The sequence below is a fragment of the Schistocerca americana genome, chromosome 4, assembly GCF_021461395.2.
Source record: "Schistocerca americana isolate TAMUIC-IGC-003095 chromosome 4, iqSchAmer2.1, whole genome shotgun sequence".
In the NCBI taxonomy this organism is placed as follows: Eukaryota; Metazoa; Arthropoda; class Insecta; order Orthoptera; family Acrididae; genus Schistocerca; species Schistocerca americana.
This window is the reverse complement of record NC_060122.1, coordinates 113967885-113987054: the sequence shown is the minus strand read 5'-3', so window position 1 is coordinate 113987054 and position 19170 is coordinate 113967885.

The following is a 19170-nucleotide window of genomic DNA, read 5'->3' as shown; positions in this document are numbered from 1 at the left end:
CAAGTATTCGTCTAGTTACACAACATCCCAGGTGTCCCGCACGACGGTCTCTTCCTGTCCAAAACCGTCGAGTGATATTTCACTAATTTAGGTCGAAAACGTCGTCAAACTACAAAAGACGAGAGAGAAATCTGAGTCAGGTTGGTTGGAAAAGGAAAGTCTTTTCGAGAGAAACACTCGGAGAAGCCATTCGCAGACATACCAGTACAGTGACGACTATTATACACAAGTTTAATGAAGCGATCGCCCTGTAGTTCTATTCGAGATGGAGAAACGACAGCTACGAGGCCATGGCAGTTGTATAAAACACACCACACGGTGCCGAAACCACCCCAATTCGCAGTCATTAATTCAGTAAAGAATTTACGGAATGTACTCGACAAAAATATGAGGTATCATCAGATATCCAATAGAAATGATCTAACGAACGCTCCACTAGAGGAATGGCGTAAAATGACAGTGTAAACAACCGAATCTCTGGTGAAATCAGTGCCAGGAAGACTCAAAGAGGTTAGTAGGAATCTAGGGCCTAACCATAAAGGTGCGTTTACACTGCCATTTGTATCGGCACATGTATGAGATTTATGCGACTTTGCGACATGTATCGCGACTTGTATGAGTTGACAAGTATCAACCTCATACATGCATGAGCGTGTGTTTACACTGGTTGATATGTATCACTGTACGATAGCTTTCGACGACGATTTGGAAGATTTCACATTTTTATGTGCTGGTACACTTGCTCTTTTGGAAGATGATAGGAAGAAAAGGCGGAGGAAGCGTAGATGGTGGCAGAGAGAGTTTCTCGCGAATTAACGCTAAAGGATGGCGCATATTTTAGAAATTATGTTAGGATGAGTATGGAGGATTTACGCGGTTTGTTATCACTTGTGGCTCCTCTTGTGTCCAAAACCAACACAAACTTTCGGGAAGCGATTCCACCAGAGCATCAGTTGGCAGTAACACTCCGTTTTTTGGCCACTGGGGATTCCTCTTGAAACGAAGATTTCATTACAAAACATTTGCATTGTCGCGCGATTGCTAATGCCAACGTCTCACACACGATTGTCGGCATCCGTTGTCAACATTATCACGCGAGGCCGCCGGATTAATAGCAAAAAATTGATATACGTGCCAGATGCATGAAAAAATTATAGAATGTATTACATACTCTGATATATATAAAACTTTTACCTTCACTTCTTGGAATAAAACTTGCACAATGGCCTCGCAAACACGAAGAATAATGTTGCATATGGCACTTTTTGAAACAGCCGCCAAAGAGCCTGATACTACGCATGCGCTAATCGTCAAAATAAGCGGCAGGCGACAAGACGACAGGAAATGATAGTACTGCGCATGCGCGAGTTCTTCAAATGTCGCTCATACATGTAGCTGCCGCACATGTATGAGCTCGAGGGTCCGCATACAAGTTCCGTGAATTTTTGTATGAGGTAATGTATCGCGACATGTCAAATTGACATGTCGCTCATACATGTCGCGATACGTGTATCCCAGTGTAAACGTACCTTAACATTGTGTTCAGAGTGTCATTTCCAGCAGCCGTACAGCAGGTGAGTACTTATTTTGCATCCTAAATTGCCTATCTTTGCTTCCGAATCTTTATGTTTACGTAAATAGAAATATGTGCTGCGTTAATGCATTCTTCTTTTCACTGATTAAGAAACAAGGAGTCTCCTTGCTGTACTTCATTCTGACAATTTTGCACTCTCTATACGCCCTTAAACATAAAGTCATGTATTTAATGAATGATTTTAGGAGGACGTGTACTCTTCAGAGATTGATTCCGTTTAGTGTGTACAGTACCTATAGAAAGATCGTAGGCGTGAAACGGCAGATAATTATGTAAAAATTCATTGCAGACGTAAAAGAAAATCCGCATTGACCGCTTTAACCATGCGAAAACCGCATGTCGACGACATATCTTCTCGTTCTCCGTATATTTTGGACGTCTTGTCTCAGCTGCTTCCCCCTATCTGAAAATATGTAATGCATATGGACAAATTTACCATCCCCTTTGTCTTACTACACACACACACACACACACACACACACACACACAAAGGCATCGCTGTCGTTTTGAAAATATACATTCCACAGAAGTTGTTTGTTTATAGGCGTTGTAGCCGTTTCCATAGTAACTGTGGCAAACACGTCAGCGAGGTTCCTCGCGTAGTATCTTCGCCGATCTGTACGCTTAATTTAGCAACGCGGTGAGTTTATTTATTTATTTATTATTTACTTATTCCAAATTTAGGTAATTTCCAAGAATGATTGCTTATCGAAGTCGCTGGGTCCGAACGATACATATCGAAAGTGCGATCGGAATCGATCATGCGACTCCGGTGACGGGCGTTGTGATCAGTTATTTGTGATCGTCATTTTTATCTGTTTTCCGTCCTTTCCTTACTTGCTCTAAATTACATACCTCCGCGAATTATTTGTGAGTTGCTAGGGAAACCCAGACGATTTATATCGTTAGTGAGTGGGATGTATGGTGTTCTTGACGTTTCTTCAGCGGATTCACTCACACTGAAGAATCTAATTCCATGTTTATCCAGCGTAGAAAATTGTTCTTTTTTTATCGCAAATGTGGAGTACTACCGGACGAGGAAAGAAGGGTCTGTGTAGATTTGGGTGGTGCGAAGTGTGTAAAACTTCGTAAGAACAGTTTCGATGCTGAAATACCGTTACAATTTCACTGCTGACAGTGTGGAAAACGAACGAGTATCAGGAAGAATGCATGGTTCGACTCTTCCAAATTACCCAACCAGACCACTGTAATGGACTTTCACATGACGACAACACCAACGACGAGTAAGGTAAGTCGTCTCCTTTGCAATTACATGTATTTTTAACGCTCTTCTTTTGTCGTTGCTGTAGTGACCAACGTAAACATTCTCTAACGCCCGCCACCGGAGTCGCATGATCGATTTCCGATCGCACGTTCGATATGTATCGTTCGGGCCCAGCGACTTCGATAGGCAATCATTCTTGGAAATTACCCAAATTTAAGAACCTCTTACCTGACATTTTGAAACAGATCATACATATTACAGTTCACGTTTGTCATCTTTTGTTTTTATCTGCTACATTTGACAAAGAGTCATACTTTTTTCAAATGACAGTAATTTGTGTTTGAAATATAAATAAAATGTTGTTGTTGTAGGAGGAATGTAAAAAGATGATAGGACAGAGGAGAGATTTGTTAGTGACACCAACGATTGTGACTGGCGGTTATCAGAACGGTTTATTCGAGCTGTTGACCACCAGTCACAACAAAATAGTTTATAGTTAGTAGTAGAGGAATGGTATTTCAGTCTTACGCATTAATGTCAGGTGCTCATCCGTGTACAACACTGGGTGCTATCCTGACTAGATTGCCAGAACCTTAAACTACATTTACTCTAGCATTCACTGTTCTTAACTACTATTTAACCGATATAGACAATATCTCATTACATTTTGGCGTGTTATGTCGGATTCGTAATTCTACGTGACTTATTTACTGGTACATCTTATCTTCTTGCTCCTCTTCCGTGTTACTGTTATCACAGCCATAGTGAGTGTCGCTGTGCACCCTCTCGAGACTGTTGTTGCATGTAGGCATGTCTGTTATGTCGTGACCGCAGGTGCTCTTCATATTTTTTTTAAATATTGTTTGTTAATGTATTTAGTTGTGCTCATTGTTTTTCATCTCATATTGTTGTGTATATATCTACATCTATTGTTTGCATATTGTCCGCAGTAGAAGACAGTGTGTTCTGGGGACCCTTCCTCCCCTCAAGTGCACGTAGGTGTCTGTCTCAGACTCACGTGATTTAAGTGAGTGGGATAAGGTCTGTGAACGGTTAAGAAATGTACCGTACCACGGCTAGGATCGATATGTTTCATTTTCAACCGCTCTCTTACGTCAGGGAGGAAGTTGTGCAGTCTATGTCCCTGATCAGTTACATCCCACTGACATTGCCAAGTACCCAAACGCCAACATTTAAGGTGACGTGTCGTCTGCGTTTGTGCACCAGTTATTGTGTGTACCTTATTAGTCTGCTCATCTTAAACCAGTATCTTGCCGCTCTGTATTTGTCGTGATATCTATGGGGATTATTCCGAGCACACAGTGCATCGACTGAAGGGATGCCGAACGCTCCGAGTAGGACACTTCTCTGCCCTCATCTGACTGATGCTTAGTTGGTAACACAATTCAATCTGTGTGCCCACGTGCTAGCTGCGAAGCTGAGTACTGATTCAAAGCGTGCGCTGTGGTATGTTCGCATCAATGGTAGAGGCAGTACGTACTTTTTTGAATTTAGCCTCATCAATTTATGTAATATTTTTCTGCTTTAGGTTTTCCGGGATTTCTCTAAATCGCTTCAGACAAATGCCGGGTGGTTACTTTGAAAGGGCACGGCCGACTTTCTTCCCCATCCTTCCCTAACCTGATGGGCCCGATGACCTCGCTGTCTGAGACCCTCCTCCAAATCAACTAACCATATGTGTTCGTGGAAATTCAATTTCTCGTTTACGCGTACCCCAAGATTTGTTCGATTGATGTACTTGTCCCCTGTTTTAACTGAAGCACTCTTTTGGAGTGATCCTTTCAGTAATGCATACGTTGTCTTGTTTACGGTTATCCTGAGTTTGTCGTCGTGACAACATTGTCTAACTGTTTGTTCCAATGGCTTTCTCTTCTAGCTGGGCTCTGGTGGTTGCAGCGACTAAAACTTGTAAGTCATCTGCACAGGTGACAAGTCCGTCTGACCTTTCATACCCATCTAGGAGTTGTACGAGGGGCACGATTGTTATGTCTCAGAAAATGGGGTCGCTGATCGACCCTTGAGGACAGACTTAGGTAATTCCTTAGGTTATTTTCCGGCTGTCTATCTGCTGTTCGACTGCTCGGTCTTTACAGTAGTCGAGGAAACTGTTGTACAGTGTTTGTGCTACCTCTAGATGTCTTAGCATTTGAAACCCTGCGGGCCACCAGATATCCAGTGCCGAGTGCCCAGGCGATGTCAATCATTATTGCCATGGTTTGTTTCTGCTTTGAAGTATGTAGGGCATGGCTGGTTGCATCATCTATGGATTTACCTGTTCTGAAGCCGAACTGGTCTTGTCTCATGCCTCTGAGAGCTCTGTGGGTTTGCAAGCGCTTCCACAGTAGCCTCTCTTGAATCTTTGCTAGGGTGTTCATTGGGCATACTGATCTGAGGTCTTTGGATCTGAAGGATCCCTGTATGCTGATTTCTTATTAATGATAGCTTTTTCAGTGTTTCCAAGTTGATACCATATGGACCAGGTTTGTCCCCTTAGTGCTTTGTGGTATTGTGTGCCTGTATCGATGACGTCGTCAGGTAGCAGTTTATACATCATAAACTCCACTGTATTCCTCCATCCTCTCGTCATCGTGCCGTCATCCTGCAGTAGCGTTTCCAGAACTTGTCGGGTTTTGTCTTCTCTTTCACTATTTTGTGTGGTTTCCCCCTCTCCCCCCCCACACCCAGTGTTCAAAATCATTCTCAATGTTGTTTACGCGTGACTGTCTGTATAACTCTTGTACACATCCATATGCCTCAAGTCTTATGTGTCTGTCTCTATCTACTATTGTCCTTTGATACGGCATCTCATTTCAGTCTCGTGTGTTGATAGGTCCACGTTATTAGTGAGCGTTTTGTGCTCTTTTTGCGTGGGTACTGATGTGTTTGTGCATGTTTTATTACTTGTGTTAGTTTACGTGCCTTGTAATCGATACCTCCATTGATGTTATCTAGATCGTGTTGTTGGACCAGTCTGCTTTATGGAGAAATAGTTGTCCGGTGTCTGTTTTGGCAGTTGTGTTCTGAGTGTGTGTTAGTGTGTGTGTTGTGATATTGTGTTTACTACTGGTGATACTGTCGTGTATTGTACAGTTTGTTACGTATGCCATTGCTGCTTAATTTTCTAAAGCGCATATTACTACTCGTAGCATCTAACCCTGCGTATGTTGGTATAGGACCCTCTGTGTTCATTACACGTAACTGTGTTTCTTGTATTGGATCGGTGATTATGCATCCTCAATCGTCTGTTCTGTCTGAGTTGCAGAAGGTGGATTTTGAATTAATGCCAGCACTTACCACAAATTTTTTGCCTCTGGCGTACATTGCGAGGTCTGTGATGTGATCTGCATAAGGTTGTGTTGGGCGTACATGGATGTAATCACCAATGTAACGTTCCCATTGGTTATCTCCAAGGTAATTAAATGTTGATTGCATTAGTGTGTTATCTTAGTTATAAGGTCTTTTTTAAAATTACTATAGCAACCGTACAGCCATTGCTGCCTGTTATTATGGTAGCATGTTTTGGTAGACATATCAGTTGCTGATTTCTATTATAAGGTTTTTATGATGTCTGCCAGCAGGTCGTGTGCTATTTTCGGGGTATCCGTGGTAACTTTAGTACTGTTTCTTGTATTATGTTGTAGTATATTCGAATCCTGCCTCGGGCATGGATGTTTGTGATGTCCTTAGGTTAGTTTGGTTTAACTAGTTCTAAGTTCTAGGGGACTAATGACCTCAGCAGTTGAGTCCCATAGTGCTCAGAGCCATTTGAACCATTTTTGTAGTATATTCATTTTATGTTTGTGTGTTCAGGGTAGTTTACGTATACAAAGCATTTACTGCCCGTCCGTGTGTAATGGAAAAATTTTCATCCATTTGCTCTTAACTGATCTGTATATATTTTGTCCAAGTCGAATGACTGTAACCCAAGCAGGCAGACCAGGAGCATGAGATCGAGCAGCGGCTCTGCTGATGTAGAAATATTCTCTGTGTTTAGGATGATTCTGCGTGTCTGCTCAGTTACCGGAAAACAGACATCACCCTTTGGATGGTGCCCTGTATGTAGCATCTACTGCGCTATTTGCAGTATATCTTTTCTCTTTAGTCTACTTAAGAGTAAGTTAAATACTGAATTGCTGCAGCGGTGTTTGATTGTGGTTTGGTGTTGACCGCTGATTGGGAGACATTTTGAGATCTTTGTGGGATGCCACATGGCTACACTGCCTTTTTTAAACGCTTATCCAAGTGGTGTTGGCGATGATGGTGATCTGTGGTGGACTGACTGTGTGTGTTGTGGCGTCTCCGATGATTTTTGCGGTGGTGTTGTTTCTAGGTACACGTTCATATCATTGCGAATGTCACATGGGTCTCCGTACCAGGTTTTGTATTGGTTTGTAGTCTGACTGTTCGGCGTCTATTGATTCAAGCCCTGTGTATCTGGCTCTGAGCTTAGCTGACCAAGCGTACCTGAAACTGACAGTTAAAGGGAGGGATACGCATTGTTCGGAATTCGTTTGCCAGGTGTGGCGGTGGCGGTGGCGGCGGCGACAGACACACGTGCTGGGCGTCTTGGACGAGCTACATACGCCTCCGTACGTGGTAAGTGCTCCGTCTGGGCAATTACACAGAGACATAGTCACGTTAATAGTACTACTATTCCGAAACTAATTTTAGCCGGAAAAGCTATGGATAACCCAAGTATCCCTCAGAATAACTAACAGTTAGGTCACATCACCGCGGTGACATGACGCAAGTCATTATTATTATTATTATTGTTATTGTTGTTGTTTTTGGTATGTATGCATGTGTGTGTGTGTGTGTGTGTGTGTGTGTGTGTGTGTGTGTGTTGTGTGTGTGTGTGTGTATGTGTGTGTGATACACTACTGGCCATTAAAATTGCTACACCAAGATGATGATGTGCTACAGAAGCGAAATTTAACCGACAGTAAGAAGATGCTGTGCTATGCAAATGATTAGCTTTTCAGAGCATTCACACAAGGCTGGCGCCGGTGGCGACACCTACAACGTGCTGACATGAGGAAAGTTTCCAACCGATTTCTCATACACGAACAGCAGTTGACCGGCGTTGCCTGGTGAAACGTTATTGTGATGCCTCGTGTAAGAAGAAGAAAAGCGTACCCTCACGTTTGCGACTTTCGTTTTGATGCCTCGTGTGAGGAGGAGAAATGAGTACCATCAAGTTTCCAACTTTGATAAAGGTCGGATTGTAGCCTATCGCGATTGCGGTTTATCGTATCGCGACATTGCTGCTCGCGTTGGTACAGATCTAATGACTGTTAGCACAATATGGAATCGTTGGGTTCAGGAGGGTAATACGGAACGCCGCGCTGGATCCCAAAGGCCTCGTACCACTAGTAGTCGAGACGACAGGCATCTTATCCGCATGTTTGAAACGGATTGTGCAGCCACGTCTCGATCCCAGAATCAACAGATGGGGACATTTGCAAGAAAACAACCATCTGCACGAGCAGTTAGACGACGTTTGCAGCAGCATGGACTATCAGCTCGGAGACCATGCCTGCTGTTACCCTTGACGCTGCATCACAGACAGGAGCGCCTGCGATGCTGTACTCAACGACGAACCTGTGTGCACGAATGGCAAAACGTAAGTTTTTCGGATGAATCCAGGTTGTGTTTACAGCATCATGATGGTCGCATCCGTGTTTGGCGACATCGCGGTGAACGCACATTGGAAGCGAGTATTCGTTATCGCCATACTGGCGTATCACCCGGCGTGATGGTATGGGGTGCCATTGGTTACACGTCTCGGTCACCTTTTGTTTGGCATTGACGGCACTTTGAGCAGTGGGCGTTACATTTCAGATATGTTACGACCCCCAGTGCCTCTACCCTTCATTCGATCCATGCAAAACCCTACATTTCAACAGCATAATGCGCGACCTCATGTTGCAGGTCGTGTTCGGGCCTTTCTGGATACAAAAAATGTTCGACTGCTGCCCTGGCCAACAGATTCTCCATATCTCTCACCAATTGAAAACGTCTGGTCAATGGTGGCCGAGCAACTGGTTCGTCACAATACGCAAGTCACTACTCTTGATGAACTGTGGTATCGTGTTGAAGCTGCATGGGCAGCTGTACCTGTACACGCCAACCAAGCTCTGTTTGACTCAATGGCCAGGCGTATCAAGGCAGTTATAACGGCCAGAGGTGTTTGTTCTGGGTACTGATTTCTCAGGATCTTTGCACCTAAATTGCGTGGAAATGTAATCACATGTCGGTTGTAGTATAATATATTTGTCCAATGAATACCCGTTTATCATCTGCATTTCTTCTTGGTGTAGCAATTTTAGTGGCAAGTAGTGTATATTCAGTGAACATAGCGTAATAAAAACCACAGCCTGTATTTCGAAAAGGCTTCAAGATACCAAAAGGAAGTTTTCGGGAGATGATGGTGTGCAGCGAAGGAAGGAAGAAAGGAAGTTTGATTTAACGTCCCGTCGACACCGGGGTCATTAGAGACGGAGCACAAGCTCGGAGAGTGTCAAGGATGGATAAGGAAATCGGCTGTACTCTTTGCGAGGAACCACCTAAATCTGCATGGCTAGACGCGGTTTCGAAACGTCCTCAACCCGAATGCAGAGTCCAGTGCGCAAACCACTGCGCCACCTCGCTCGCTGTGTGCAGAGATTCGTAGTTTTGTTACACGGTTAGCACTCTTTAACTCTCGCACTGGCACGGATGCTGAGGCGAGAGCTTTCTTTAAAATGGATCCGTGTACTCTTCAGCGGCGTTCGAAAGCTCACGAAACGATGAGCATAAAAATATATCACTTGCTAACGTCGACACTGAAAATACTCTCAAAAGTATCCGGCAAAGTGCGCTCCAGGTGACAGTCGAACAATAGCCGGGGCTTCCTGTTATACAAGTCTACGATGGTGAGTCGATCCTCTGGGCTGTTTCGTTCTACACTCTGCGCTCTAACAGGGAATATGTTGTGTATCGATCGAAATGATGTCGTGTGACAACTGACTTCCGCTTCAACATTTTTGTTAAGCTCACAGAGTTATACCAGGGAGCACAAGTTAGGTATGCTACTTTTTAGTGGTAAATTTCACAGAAATGTCGCAATGGTGCGACGACGAAAGGGTAAATATCTCGACATGGCACGTTGTGGCGTGCTTTGTCAGCGCACTGAACGCCGGAGAGAGGACGGCGAATAAGGCTGAAAATGACAGAAGCCGTTCCGGCCGCTTTTTCCATCCTCACCCCTTGAAATGGTGGCACGAGACGGAGAGGGTCGCTTATAAACCAATTTTTTTTCTCGGGTTTTACGATGCCAGTTCTAGTGCGGCAATTTTAGTTTCTAGGCTCACGTCTTTCTCTAGTCACACTGGTCGCTTTGTTCATGACGGTTGTTGCGGCATCCCGCCCACTCGTGTGTTATAGGGTGCCTAGGAAGCTGTTTTCTCGGATAGCTAGACAACATACAAGCAAATGGAGTTTATTACAGTAACCGAATTGACAGTGCTTAGCTTTCGTTTCTACATGATGGGTCGCAAGCAATTGGTGACATGCAAATAATCAGTGTCCTTCAACGTATACAATTTCAAGCAATGTAAGCAATGAATAACAGCTCACACTAGTTCATAAGTCACTGCTGTCGTTAATATCACTGCGGCACTCCTAGTGCGCGTCTTCTACTGTGCGGCCGCGGCTAGGCGTCGCGTCGCGTTTGTTCTCTTCGTGTAGAAGCCGCTCCTGTCGTGGTGTCCTCCAGGTCAGCGTACTATTGGCTGACGTAGTCTCACAGCCTTCTCTGCGGTATCGTTCTTGATCTTCGTGCCGGCGGTTGTCGTTACATTTGTGTAATTTCTGACGCCACTTTTGTGGAGGAATACAGGGGGATTACTATTATTTACCCTTACGAAGATTTTAAGTACACTGTGTACTGAATGGTCTGTATACCACATTAGTCATTCAAAATTATATCAGTTCGGTAGTTGCTGTTAAAAGATAGTTGTAATTACGATTATTGTACCTTCTTTAGGTCAACAGTATGTTATATGAAGATGTGATTACAATGTCACGAAACTAGTTGTGATTAACAAATCATTTAGACGCAGCTGTTCCGATTACATCATTAGAAATGTGTCATCACAGCTGTGATTGCCATCATACGGAGTGATCTGCAGTGAGGTTGGGATCACCCGGACGAGTGTCATGTTTGTCTCCCACCGGCACAAATTCCAATTATTTTGCCTGTCATTACACATTAGGCACTGAGAGATCACGATTTTGAACGTCGCGTATAACTTTTTCAGTTTGTTCTGCAACACCTCAGAGGGGGAGAGTAGATTTTTGGCGTGAAAAGGATTAGCGTTCATCATTGTGAAAAGTGCAGTCGGTCACAGTTACAGGTGCTGCGCCTGGGTACTGGTAACGTCGAAGGAACTGGGTACGTTGTTTCTGAAGTTCCCTAAGCGCGTTTCTCAAACTGATTGAGGAGGTGAGGAGTACGATGAGCCCTACTTCTGCCAAGTGGCATCGGAGGAGCTGGTCTGACGACTGCAGCGACAATTGCCTAAGTGCTTCCTCCCCCCCCCTCCCTCACATACTCGAGGTGGCTGACGGCCTGCGGGCGCTCTCAGATGTGCTCAGCGGAGGGGAGGGAGGGCGAAGAGAAGGAGGGACGAACAGCGTCAGCTCCGGAGAGCACTAAAAAAAACTGGCGAGAGCTGCTGGCAAACACGTAATTGGAGGGTCAGCCGGCCAACTGCGCAACACACGTGGACGGTGGCGGCCTCCCACACACCCTGCTGACGAGGGCAGTCGAACCACGAGTCTGGGCTCCCGGCCCCTGACCTCTGGCACTCACGGGGCGACCCATCCACAACTGGGAGGTATCCACGGTGTCGTATAATCAATTGTACACTTGTTACACTTAAGGCTGTTGGGGGCCGTCAGGAGCACCCCAAGATAGGAAATCAGAGACACAATGCAGAGAGCAGACAAAACTGGTAGCGTTTAGCTTACCGGAGCTAAACTATAACACTAGAGCTTTGCAAATTGCTGACGATCTGGGCAGCTGTTCCAGGCGTTAAGTTCCACTTCAGAGCATTAACTGGAAACTCCGTCCACCACTGGGGTATGACGTCACAGTAGAGGACTGTCACGAAAAGGCACATCTTAGCAAAGGTAGCAAGCTTGATACTCCTGAGAAATGCAACGTCAGTGGGTTTACACAGGTTACGTTGAGAGGTTCCATGTCCTCTTTTGCATGTCGCCTCTCATGTTCATCAATTGTATTAATGTTCTATGTCATTGCAAGGTAGTAACAGATCGAATAAGGTTATTGTAATGAGAGTATTTGTGCTGAGAGCTCAAAAAATACTTTTCACTCGATTCCGAAACATGTTTTACTTCCCTGGGTGGCTTGTGCGAGGCGAGTATCGGAGGACGCGGCATACTGCGTTTCCGGTTGGGAGCTGCACTTCCCTGAATTCTGAGGGGTTCGTACAATAGGCTTAAGCGCCTGGTGGAGCGCCTGATGTCGGTCGAGTTTCGCCTATTGTATGCAGGGCGAAACGACCTGCGAGACGTCTGAGTGTCGCCGCAGTTTATGTGTTTACTGTTCCGGCTCGTCCGGAACGAAGATTCCTGGCACCGACTGACTGCATTGTCCTATTGATTTGGGGAAAACTTGTCGAATGTGCACTGCTGAGTGCGACTGTCTGGCACCGGATGGCCGGTGGTCTAGGCAGGTTGTTTTCGTAGCCGGTCAAAGGGCAAGTTCAGTGACCTCAGCTGAATAGCAGAGGCATGATTGGTCAACTTAAACTGAGGCTAGTTGATGTCATAAAGCCCTGCTCGAAATTGGAGGGAACGGTCGCTATTGGTGCGAATGATGCTCTGAGACAGTGTGGGGGAATTTTGGAATCAGAACTGAATGCTGATTCGTAGTTTTCGAGGAGAGTAGGGAGTAGAGCAATGTTGGCTTCGCTCTTGCGTTGCGCGGGCAGGGGATTCGGGATCTGATCTTCTTCGGATTCGGACGGTCTTGCGACTTGGTCGCTCGTTTTCGGAAGAACTTAGAATTCTCGGACAGCCTTCGCGGCCAGGGGTTGACACAGAGTTGCTGCACTGCAGAAGTCGGCGCGTACATCATCAGGACCATGCCTACCGACGACATGCTGCAGATTTCAGTACTGGTACAGTATTTTGCGGCTCCGTAATTGTAGGACCTTATCAATTTTATACTGAATCCCTCAGCAGCACGCGCGCTTGCTTTGCTACAAGTCCACCTTGCTTGTTTCTCCATGTGATCCCATTTAAGTGCCGGCCGCGGTGCCCATGCGGTTCTAGGCGCTGTAGTCCAGAACTGCGCGACTGCTACGGTCGCAGGTTCGAATCCTGCCTCGGGCATGGATGTGTGTGATGTCCTTAGGTTAGTTAGGTTTAAGTAGTTCCGAGTTCTAGGGGACTGATGACCTCAGATGTTAAGTCCCATAGTGCTCAGAGCCATTTGTACCATTTGAAGCCATTTAAGCTCTCACTACTAATTGCGATACTGCTATATAGTCAGGAGATTAATATTTGATTCATTAGGACCTCCAGTCATTATCATCAATCTATTGCATCACAGACTATTATTCTCATAATATTTCAGTATACCCTATCCTTTAACCTACTGTGTGTGTTGACAATCATGTGCATTTATGCTCTGATGTGTAATAAATCTCATTGTAATAATTAATCCGCATATCATTTCGTAGATATATGCAGAATCCCATTTCCTGTTGTTTATTATGATAAAGTTCTCTTTTTTATCTGAGTAGATTACGATTTTCTATTAAATTGTAGTGAGTGCGCACTCCTTATTTGACCTGCTAGCAGGGTTCACCACCATTTTCTTCCGTTACCGTTGTGCGCATAGTTAATTAAGTGGTAGATAAGGAGGGAGTCGAGTGCATGTCTCGTTCTCATGCAAAATTCGTCTGAATTAAAGAGATACAAACTCTTCACCACCTCGGCACCTCGCAACGTTGCTGCTACAGCAGTCTCCACACACAAAACGACCGAGGGCGAGATCGAGTGACTGTTTTTGCTGGCCATAATAGGAGCGGCAGTGACGTTTGGGTTTCTGCTGAACGCCGTTGCTACAGATTCGGAGTTTGTTAATGTAAAGTCCAGCAGAATCCCTATCTACCGAGCAGGAGAAGGGGAGGAAATCTAAATGTGGTTGCCTAGAGGCGCTCTGGAGGGGCAGAGAGACTCGTCTGACTGGCTGAAGCTTGTTAACTGCCGGTGGATTGATGGGTCGACTATAGGAAGGAAGAAATAGTGCATCGTCACGAATCTTTAAAAACCCACGTTTGTGTATTCAGAGGGGGGACTTCTCGGTCAGATCGCCGATGCGCCAACTGCGTGTCGCTCGTGGCCAGCCTCGGTAAGCTCCGACGTGTCTGTTTTCCGCACATGGAGAGCTGCTCTCAAGTTTTATACTTAACATGCTGCTCGTGTACGCTACTTCTGTTATCGCTCACGCCCTTGGTTTCAGCCACTGACTTCTGTTGTGCAACTAACTGCGTCCTTTACTTTTTCTAATGTCTAGAATTAGCCTTCAGTGTAGCGGTTAGTCTGATAACAAATAAACAGTGTTGATCAGACCCCAGTATTCCATAAGTCTCCAGGTGCTAGCATCATGTCAAATCCCAGAATCTGTATCTCTCGTAGGTGCCCTGTGACAGAGTTTCGCGCTGATCCTGGTATGTCTGCGTAAGCAGAAGAAACTAACGATCAAAGTCCGAAAACAATTTATTGGACTGTTCAATTAACCAAAACAAATTCTGCAAGCATAACACCAACACAAACAGTGATCTGTCTTCGAATGACAACTACATACAAGAATAATATAGAAAATATCTGAAATAATTTCCTACTACGCTCTGCCAGAGACTTCTCCAATATACCAAGCCTAATCCAGAGATCAGCGAGAAGATCCAGGCCGGACTGCCGGGGCGGCAGCTATCCACGACTGCTGGCGGTCGATGAACTGCCTATGTGCGGCCGAGCGCCGGCCTTTATAGCGCTTCAGTCGATGAGTACCTCAGAACTATTTTCCTTCACGTGGTTTGACTTCTGAAAATGGGTCTGGGATCTGCAGCGACCTCTTACTTATGTTTATGTGGGCCGGTAGTGGCCCCTTGTGGCTGCTGGTGTCTTTGCTGTGTTGTTGTTGTTATTGTTGTTGTGGCCGTTCATCAATATTGCCTGTCGGTTGTGTGGTGCTTCGGTGTGCCTGCGAAGTGGGCAGCCCGTGGCTGCAGGCTGTCAGTTTGGTTGCTGATACTCTAGGCGCCGTGATGTCTGGTGGAGAAGGCAACAGCAGATCCAACCCGCCTTCACTGGGAATTTGTCTTTCTGCATTTGCTTCTCACCACTCGGAAAATGTAGAATGGCCTCAAACCCTCTGTCTTCCCTCTATCCTGTGTTCGAACATAGCAGGCACTACATCACTTGCACCCGGGTGTGACGTGCCAAACGGTTTGAGATTGACTCGCCGTTTATGTTATTCAAACCGCTCTCATTTTTTAAATAAAAGAATACCAGAGGAAGTTAATTTTGCGACACGTTGCAGATGTTTCTCCTGGCAATGTAAAGGACGAAACGACCGAGACATAAGTAGCTGCTAGGACAGCTTTATTAATAACAGTATCGAACCTGTCTTCACAGTGGGTCGATCATCTTGGATGGCTGGAAGTGGCGGAATTCTGCAATTAGTAGCGCCAATGTCGACATGATGTCTTTTGAACAAATTCTAAGAAGCCTTTCAATCCCTGAAATTTATCCTTGTACAAGAAAGCTCGGTTTTAAAACTGCAAGTGTCCCACTCCAAAAGAAATGCACACTATTTTTGTAAAAATACAGTTTTCATTCTGCATGTGTGAAAGTTTTACAGTGTGTAGATAGATCCTTCCCGCTTGTTTACAAACTTAGTTCAACCTGTTCCCATGAGTGGCGCCGTCACAGCATGTCTTCAAGATGGCTGCTACACTTGACGTTCGTCAGAAGCAACGTGCTGTCATAGAATTCCTTTGCTGTGAAAACGAGACAGTGGGAAACATCCACAAGAGGTTGAAAAAGGTGTATGGAGATGCTGCTGTCGATCGCAGTGCAGTTAGTCCATGTGCAAGCAGGTTACATGATGAAAGCGGGCATGGCAATATTGAGGATTGTCCTCGCAGCGGCAGGCCTCGTACTGCACACACTCCAGACAATGTGCAGAGAGTTAACGAATTGGTGACTGCTGACAGACGCATCACACTGAACGAATTGTCACACTACGTTGGGATAAGGGAAGGAAGTGTTTGCAGAATACTGAAAGTGTTGGCATTAAAAAAGGTTTGTGCCAGGTGGGTTCCCAGGATGTTGAGTGACTCACAAAAAACAAGAAAAATGGTGTGCAGCGAACTTTTGGAACAGTACGAGAATGGTGGAGATGAATTTCTTGGAAGAATTGTGACAGGTGATGAAACATGGCTCCATAATTTTTCACCAGAGACGAAGAGGCAATCAATGGAGTGGCATCATGCAAATTTACCCAAGAAAAAAGAAATTCAAAACCACACCGTCTGCTGGAAACGTTATGGCTACGGTGTTTTTCGATCCCAAAGGACTCCTGTTTGTGGACATCATGCCAAGTGGAACCACCATAAATTCTGAAGTATATGTGACGGCACTGAAGAAACTTCAAGCTCGACTGAGTCGTGTTCGACCACATCGGCAAAAGCAGGATGTTTTGCTGTTGCACGACAATGCACGGCCACATGTCACTCAATAAACCATGGAAGCGATCACAAAAGTCGGATGGACGACACTGAAACATCCGCCTTACAGTCCTGACCTGGCTCCATGTGACTATCATCTCTTTGGGAAACTGAAAGACTCTCATCGTGGAACAAGGTTTTGAAGATGATAACTCCCTTGTTCACACTGCCAAACAGTGGCTCCAACAGGTAGGTCCAGAATTTTACCGTGCGGGTATACTGGCGTTGGTTCCAAGATTGTGTAAGGTAGTTGAGAGGGAGAAATGAAAATATTGTTCCTAAAGGATGTATCTACACACTGTTAAACTTTCAAACATGTAGAATGAAAGATGGATTTAAAAAAAAATAGTGTGCGTTTCTTTTGGGGTGGCCCTTGTAGGATGACCTCCAAGGTAATGACTCTGGAAACTTTATGACTATCAAATGACACATGAAACACAATTACTTTGAGTTATTCCAACAGAATTATTGGTAAAACAAATGACAAACAGCATTGACATTAATATAGTGAGGCCATGGCATATCTGGCATAGGAGCGGTGAGGGAGGGGGGCGATGAGGGGGGGGGGGGAGGGGCGAAGGAATTAACTGTAATTACAAACTGCCAACTGGTTGTCATGATGTTAATTGGAAACAGATAGTTATACAGAAGCGAATATGCCGTACCTCAGGTCGGGGTTGAAAACACTCTTCATTGCCTTTAAAATATAAGTCTGATTTTAATGTCCCAACACACTGTCTCGCAGTTGCGGCTCGATCACCACCGTGGCATCTCAGTTGGAGGCTGAAGCCGCTGCAGAATCACTCATTGGCGAAACCTACGACTGTCACCAGTGGTTAAGTGCAGAATGTTCCGAGTCTCGAATACATCAGCTGATACGGTGCGGCAGTCCGGCGGAATGGGCGGCGGCTCTCAGCGCGCAAGTCTAGAGGCAGAGGCCCCCGATATTGAGTTCCAGTTGGAGTTGGAGAAGAAGAAGAAGAAGAAGAAGTGATTTCTATGACTTCTAATCGAATATTTGCTACAGAGGAATCTCACATTGCCGAAATTTGCATCCATACTAAATTCAGATTGGGTGGGCTCTGGATAGGATCTTCCAAGCGTCGACTGATAAAAATGCTCTTTGGAAAACACTAGTCATCTCCACTAGTCCTCTTCCTGTAGGCGGCTAACAACTAACGTTCATCGTACCATCTTCCTCAGAAACGCATCGCTTCACACTTTACTCTCCACTCTCTCTTCTCTCTCTCTCTCTCTCTCTCTCTCTCTCTCTCTCTCTCTGGCCTGTTGTTTATTTACATTAGCCAATGCTAGAGGTTCTTACAATGCATCAACATTTGTTTTTTGCTGAATTGATATGTGCAGTGGTGTCTCAGATTTTCAGAAGGAATGAACTGCGGGATCCTAGCTCTTTTCAAGATAATCAGATTAAGAGCAGCCGACCAGTTGCAAAGGATAAAGTAATCTTTACCTAGGTTTCAATAGATATAAATCTATCTTCTTCAGAAGACGGCCTGGGGACAATGAACATCGTAATTTATATTAAGGTATGAAACATGAGTCAAGAATAAAGTTTAACATATATTACGAAAATATTGTACTACAAGATGTGAGAAGGATTCCTGGTACTTACAGTATTACATTAACATGAAGCGATATGTCCTTATCGTTTCAAGATGTTTATCTGTTGCACTTGCTGCCTTCTCGAGAAACAGTCATCTTTCAACACTGGAACACGATAGCGCCTTCCGCTGAATCTTCTTATTTCATTCGAACTCCACTAATCCGGTGGCAAGCCCCGGGGCCCATTTTGCAAGAAATGGGGAAGGGGAAGTTGAATGAGTAAAACCTCGTTAACAAATCTTCGTTCAAAAGGCTCCAGTTGTCAAAACTAGCTAAGGGCTCCTTGCCAGAGTAACGGCGAAGACCTTAACAGCAGCGACAGTGGAGAAAAAGTCTTCCGAAATGGTGAAGTTGAGAGAAGAGGCACGTTTTCTCCGTGAGTGGATAAAGGGGACAAGTAGCGACCGTATCCCAGAGGGGCGGGTACAGACAGCGTTTGACTCCTAGTGAGCGACTGCTTTTGGGTTTGGTATTCTTTCGTATTAAATTCCCAAGCAGTACATGGTATATTTTATCCTTGTGAAAGAACCTGGAGTTAAGATCTCACTTCAGTCAGATCTCTGCGAAGGGAACGTATTGAGAGGAAACATAAATGAAAGGAAGGAGGGGAGTATGAAGGGAAGAGAGATAAGGATTGCGACATGGAATGTCCGCACACTGTTGCAAGCAAAAACACTTGAAAATTCAGAGCAGGAGATGAAAAAAGAACAGATCAGATGCGCTTGGCACGTGTGAAGTAAGTTGGGGAGAGAACAGAGGTAGAAAATGGATATTTTAAACATTTCTACTCAGAGGAAATCAAGAACGGTGAAAAAGGAGTAGGAATCCTGTTAGGACAGAAAAATGAGGTAAAGAAGGTGTAATATATTGATGGAAGATTGATGATACGACTGCAGCGTAGT